We start from the raw sequence: 6,000 nt of genomic DNA on the forward strand, positions 1-6,000 counted from the left end.
CCTTCATGGCCAGCAGAAGATAGGGCCCTGCAATAATGTTAGAAAAACACACACTTAATATTAACACCCAACAAAATAGGAGGTGTTCACAGACCCAGGCCTTTAAGTCCCGCCCTCTTGAACAAACCTGCAGTCTTGCCACATCCGTGGGGTCTTGTCTTTCCTAAATCAGCCCATAGCAAACCATGAGCTCCTGAATTGAGGGTTGACAGTAAATGTCCAGAAGAGACACAGCCAAGCTCATCGCTGTGCAGAGCTGGGATTCAGGCTTCTCACTGCATCACTGGGCAAACTCAAGCCCTGCAGTGGGTTGTCCTCTCTCAGTTTTCCCATCCCCACACTGGGCATGATGCTGATTTAGTTCATCAGAACCATGTGAGTTAATTGTGAACAAAGAACATTTTAAGTTTCAAGTTTTGAAATTAATTATAATGAAAGAGCCTGAAAAGGAGCATTGGATGAGTGGGAGGAGAATGGGAAAAACAGTGGCCTCAGGAAGTCTTTGGAAATCGACAGAGTTTTTTAAGGAAAGGGAGTTTCCAGGAAAGGGAAGTTGGGAAATTGTCAGGTACCACACAGAAGGTGAGTAAGATAAGGACTCCCTGTGACCATTAGGCCCAGCCTTCAGGGGGACACTGTTCACTGCAGGAGGCAGTTTCACAGAGTGGGCAGGGGTGGTGTGATGAGAAGAACAGAAAACAGGTGTTGGCCTCACTGCCGTCTCTTGTGAAGGGAAGGGAGATGGGAGGGGCATTGCCACCTGGAGGCATTAGAGTGGCTTTTTTTTAATATTGCAAAGATTTTCTTGTAGCACTACGTGCCTCTTTCCAGTGCTGAAACCACAGACTAGGAGCTTGCCTTGACCAAGGTACCATCTTCCTGAGAATGGCTCTCAGTACGGTTTCAGTAAATATTTGTGAAAGGAAGCAAGTCTGCACTCTCACAACTGCTCATACGCCGTTGATATTGAAAGCAGACATCCTTTTTCATCAGATTAAAAGATTTCCACCCCTTATTTTTTAAAGTTTTACACTTAGTTGTGTGGCCTTTGATTGGTCACTTCACTTCTCTGGGCCTCAATTTCCTCACGTATAAAAGTGTAAAAGTACATGGTTCATGTGTAAGAGCACATAGTTCAGAGCAAGAAGATTACACTATTTGATATTATTATTATTAGAGCTAATTCTCATACTAGACTGAGGGAAGGCAAGTAGTATCTGTACTGCATATTCATATAACTCCCAAAATATTTTTGTACAGGGGGAAGAGTTTAAAAAACAGCTCTTGCCTCCAGAGGGCCTCCCTTTGGTGAAAATAAATTGGCTTTTTAGATACAACACCATAAGAAGTATTTTTAAATTCAACATTGTAATACTAAAAAAGTTCTTAAATTTTTCTTTTTAAGTCTGACAGTGATGCCTTGCCCAGTTGTGTTTGTGAAAGAATAAAACCAAAATATCGTGTCCGAACCGTGGCCGTCCACCTGTGCCGGGACTGCCAGACTCTGTGTTCCATGAGAGGCCCAGGGGAGGGCCGAGGTAGGTGCACGCCCAGGACCAGGACCAGGACCAGGACCAGGACCAGGACCAGGACCAGGACCTTGACAGCACTTTGTGAGGTACTGACCGGCTCCACAGAAAGATCCTGTTCATGTTCCAGCACTGTTAGGACTTAGGGGATCCCCCAGGGAGACTCCAGGTCGGATGCCTCTGTCACAGCCCAAGACCAGTTCTCCCACCTGTATCCATGATGAGGCACACTGAGGGGCTTGTTAGGAAACACCGGAAATGAGACAGAGTGGCACTCTTACGGAAGCAGGCTTTGCCGATGGCATAGAGGCAGGGCTGCCAAGAGGTCACCGTCCTGCCTTGAGAATCAGGCAGGTCCGGTTTGAAATTCCGGCCTCCTCACTTAGCTGTATGTCCTTGGCAAGCCGTCTAACCTCTGACCCTCAGGTCCTCATCTGACAAATGGGGGTGATGATCTGGCTCGCGGGGCTGAGGGGGGGTTAGAGGAGAGAATGTGTGAGAGGTGCTGCCGTGTTTCAGAGTTGGGCTCTTCCCACCTTGTGCTTTTGTCCTTCACCAAAAAGCAACATTTTTAAACAGTTACTTCCAGTTGCTGATGTTTCCTCTGCTTCTAGGGGGAATAACAATTTCCTTCCTTGTTCTCACAAAGATCCAGGATTGAAGTGGGGGAAGGGTGATGATAAAATTGTTTTTCTTCTTTCTAAAGGTCAGAGCCTAAGTTCATGTCTCTCTCACTGGTTTCTCTTTGACTCATCTTAGTGCCGGAAGCAAATCGTGTATTTTCTGTCTCATTTTCTTCATCTGAAATATGGGCTTTATTTGATCATTTTCCCTCTCGGCCTTTTAGCACAACCATGGTGTTTTGAGATGATAATCTATATGAACTGCACTCACATGATCTGCTTCTGGTTTCCTCTTTCAGGAGACGTTTTAGGTTCCTTTCCAGTATCCTGGGCCTCCTCCCTGTAGATGGACAGCCCTGGATGGTCTCCACAGCTCAAATCTGTGACTGGCAACTGTCTGGACGATTTGAATGACTAAGAGTCCTATAAGAAAATCCCAGTGTGAGAGGAGGACCCTATTAAAACAAAACACACACACATTCACAGCTTATTGGTACATAGTGAGAAAGAGGGAGATGTTTATGTACGTGTGTGAATATATGGAAATTCAAGGAATGGGCGAAATATTTCCCCAGTAGTATCATTAGAAAACAATACCATAGAGCAGAGGTTCTCAGTCCGGGCGATTTTGTGCCCCTAGGGGACATTTGGCAATGTCTAGAGACATTTTACCTTGTCACATCTGGGGTAGAGGAGCAGGAAGATGGTAGTGGCATCTCGGGGGGTAGAAGCAAAGGATGCTGCTAAGCATCTGGTAATGCACAGAACAGCCTCCCACAGCAAAGATCATTTGGCCTAAAACACCAACACAGCCAAGCCTGGGAAACCCTGTTATAAAGGGTCATAGTATGTTAACCTTTCTCCTTTACTTTTTGTTACCTTTTATATTGTCGTCCTTTTACATTGCTCTCAGGTCCCTCCCTCTCCCCCCTCAGCAACCCTCCCCCTCCTATCTCCTATCCATCTTTCTACTCCTCCCCCCTCTTACCACTAAATTCTTTTCATTTTATCTTCTGCTCCATCATTGTTTAGTGTTTCCTTTAAACATTAACGTTGTTTAGCATTTAGTGATCCTCCTTTAAAGTTGTTGGCCGTTGGAAAATATTCTTGGAGTTGCCATTCCAGCTCGGTCACTAGTTACTGAGTGCCCTCCGGTCAGTCATTTCACCTCTGGGCTTGGGCTTCCTCCCTGTAGATGGCCATAGCATCAGATGATCTCTATGGCTCATGTCTGTGATTGACTAACAACCCTACAAGAAAATCTCAGTGTGAGAGAGGGACCCAATAGAAAAGCAGGCTGAGAGTTTATTACTATACAGTGAAAAAGAGAAAGATGTTTATGCAAGTGTGTGAATATATGGAAATGCAATCCTGCCAAGGCAATTGCAGGTAAGATAAAATATGTAGGTGGCTAAAATATTTTTTAAAATCTATGGGAAAATTTAATGAGCTAAAATGATATTGATTGAAGCATTATTTATAATAATAAAAATTGGAGACACTACAAATAGCCAACAATTGGGGATTGAGACAAATAAATTATGGTATATTTAAATGATGACATACTATGCAGCTGTTAAATATAATAATTCTGAGGTTATTAATAACATGAAAAATGCTTAAATTCAGGTCACAAAACTGCATATAGTATATATTCATATTTAGAAAAAAATAGTATCATATCCTATTGTGAACATATTTATTTAAATAATTTTGTCTTTTCTCACTCTTTTCTCACTTCATAGGTAATACATGCTTATTTATAAATAATTTCAAAAACTCAGATAAGAAAAGGAAAATGAAATTTTCTGTAATTCCACCAGTAAAGTTAACCTCTGAGATATCTTACAAACTTTTTTCATTCTTCTTTTTTTTTAAATGGGGCTATACAGTTTTTATAACCTGCATTTCATTTTCTTGTCATTAAATACTCCTTTGTAAAGGCATTTATATTTACTCCTTTGTAAAGGCATTTATATTATAGTATTCCTTTGTATCTATCTGTACTGGATCTAATTGAGGGGAAAGTAAATAAACTTTAACCAAGTGAAGAATGCCAATTCACAGCCAGCTATCTGCTGGACCTGAATTATTGATGCTTCTCCTCATTGCTCATCTTCATGAAGCAGAGACATGGTAATGTTGGCTTGTTAGCTCCTGTCATAGAATCATGCATTGGCAAGGTTGGGTGCAGACTGTGGAAGAAAGGGCCCCTCCCTCCTTCTCCCCACCTCCCCACTAAATGGCTGAGTAGGGTCCTGACCTTCCCACTAACCTATGACCTGTATACTTGGTTTGATCACCCCAGAACAGGAGATTCACTTGTGTGGGGGCTCTCTCTCATCCAACCTCCCCTGACTTCTCCACTCCATCTGGTTGAACTGAAGGGGCTGCCTGTTTCCCAAACCCTTTCTCCAGAATAAGGGGACAAGTCAAGTTCCCATGACACGGGCTCAGTCGGAGACGTTCCTCCCTCTGTGATTTACTGCCAAGTCTGCCTTCTGCTTTCCTGTCTGGGGATATTATGACACCAGATTTATCTGGTTAAAGAAAAAATGCTCACCAGCTCATTTCTTTACTGGGGCCCAAGAGCTACTCTGAAAATCCTCTATGGTTCACACAAGTGTCATCTCCAGATTCAAAACCTGGAGGCCCACAAGGAGGACTGCTCTGGTCAAGGCCCACCTGGCCAGAACAAAATTCCACAGGAGAAAAAACTGTCCTTTGTTCCCATGACTCCTCCCTCTGGGTCAGCATCCCATCTCTTCCCAAAGCTCTCCCAGAAAGCAGGAAATGCTGGATAAATGAATTTTCCCATATTCTTTAGAGTTTTAGCACACTGGCATTTGTAAAGAAAGCTAGAAAGGAGCAATGCTTGATCCAAAGGCTTGACTGGGTATCCGTGGGCCCTCAGGCATCCGTGAGGGGCCGTTTGACCATCTGGTGCTTCCACAGCTTTCCGCAGAGGCTGTGCCCACAGGAAGGGTTGGAGCCTTCACTGAGCCCCACAGTGTGCCAAGGGCAGTGCCTAGTGTTTTCTGTGGGATTCCACATTTATTTCTTACAACACTGTTCACTAGGCATTGTTATCCCAGTTTTAATATAGAATAACAGAGAATTCAAGAAGTTAAGGCATTGACCCAAGGGGCAGAGCCAGGATGAACCCTGGGCTGTTGGTTCCAATGTTATATCATAACCTCCCCTAAGACTAAGACCTACAATATTCATAGGGAAAAAAAAAAACCCTAATTAGTGTCCTTCTGTGCTCTGACTTGTAGGTTAATACAAATGTCTTTGCACACAGTAAATATCTCTAACTGAGCCCTTTTGCCCAGGCATCTGGGATGCTATAGGTTCAAATGACAAGAAAAGTCTCCACCAGTTCACTTGTTTTGATTGTACTTTTGTTTCCCCTGCCTTTCTTGTCCCTTCGCAATTGCTTCTGTATGGTCAGAAAGGTGAACTGGAGCATCTAGAGCAGCAGTCCTCAAAGTGTGGTCCTCAGACCAGCAACATCATCATCTCCTGGAAACTTGGTGGAACTCAACTTCTTGGGCCCACCCCAGACCTGAATCAGAGATTCTGAGAGTGGAGCCCATTAACTGTATTTTAACAAGCCCTCCAAGTGATTCTGATGCACTAAACCTTGAGAACCACTGACCAAGAGAATGTCACTGGCATAAATCCTTGGCTCCACCTCTATATCCAATTAGTCTCTAAGCTCTGCAAATTCTGCTTCTGCCTCCTGGATTGCCCACCAGTGTCCTAGTTCAGGCCCCGTTGATTCCTCCCACCTGCACTGCTCCCCACTTACCATCCCACTTCTTCCAGTCCATGTGACCCTCTGA

This window comes from Microcebus murinus, chromosome 1 (assembly GCF_040939455.1).
Source record: "Microcebus murinus isolate Inina chromosome 1, M.murinus_Inina_mat1.0, whole genome shotgun sequence".
Taxonomy (NCBI): domain Eukaryota; kingdom Metazoa; phylum Chordata; class Mammalia; order Primates; family Cheirogaleidae; genus Microcebus; species Microcebus murinus.